Here is a 924-nt window from a genome sequence, read left to right as displayed (position 1 = left end):
GTGTTGTGAAAAATTATGTTCAAAGCTTAATAAAGACGTTATCGCTACATACTTATTGTCAAGCTTTTTTGGCACACATTAAAATTTTTAGAAACTCTAATAAAAACACCCTGAGGATATGATATAGAATAGTTTTAGAATATTAAAATACATCATAATTAATTAAATTTTAAAGTATTAATAAACAACGAAAAATGCGGAAAAAGAGAAAGAGATAAAATAAAACTAAAATAAGTTTATTAATGCTTTCAGAATATACACTTTTTAAATATCTTCATGGTTTGCGTATCTTAATAGACTGGAAGACTAGATAAGAAAAAGATATTTATATATTGTACATTGTACATATCTGTGTGAAATAAAAATGCATCATTGTCTGTATAAATATAAAACAGGTATAGGAAATACTTATTAATGTTGCATATTAATAATTTTTTTAATAAACTGTCAAATTATATGACATTTATAATTTAAAAGATATTAGAAGAGCAGAACATAAAGAAAAAGTTTCTTTGTGATATGCATATAATACTTAGGCTTAAGTATTATAATTATGTAATAATTAATTTGTTGTTATCAACTAACATGTCAGAATATCGATTGATGATTATAACATACATTATTTAACATCTATTTGCTATGTACAAAGTCTAAGGAAAAAATTAATTAATCAAAAATTATTGTTATCTGTGTAAATATAGTATAAAAATTAGATGACAAATCGTTATGCATTTGTAATTACAATTACGCGCAAACTGATTTGTCATCCACTATTATTGATTATCATAACTCACGTAAAATCTATTTTTATTGTCTAGCAGAAATTGGCTTTTGATTTCTCACGTGCATATATTACATACATCAAATTTATCGACAAATATTAATAAATGGGGTACTGATAACCAATTGTAAATATTACAATAT

The sequence above is a fragment of the Temnothorax curvispinosus genome, unplaced genomic scaffold (genome assembly GCF_003070985.1).
Source record: "Temnothorax curvispinosus isolate PA1 unplaced genomic scaffold, ASM307098v1 QBEX01004536.1, whole genome shotgun sequence".
NCBI lineage: Eukaryota > Metazoa > Arthropoda > Insecta > Hymenoptera > Formicidae > Temnothorax > Temnothorax curvispinosus.
Note: the sequence above shows the minus strand (reverse complement) of the source record.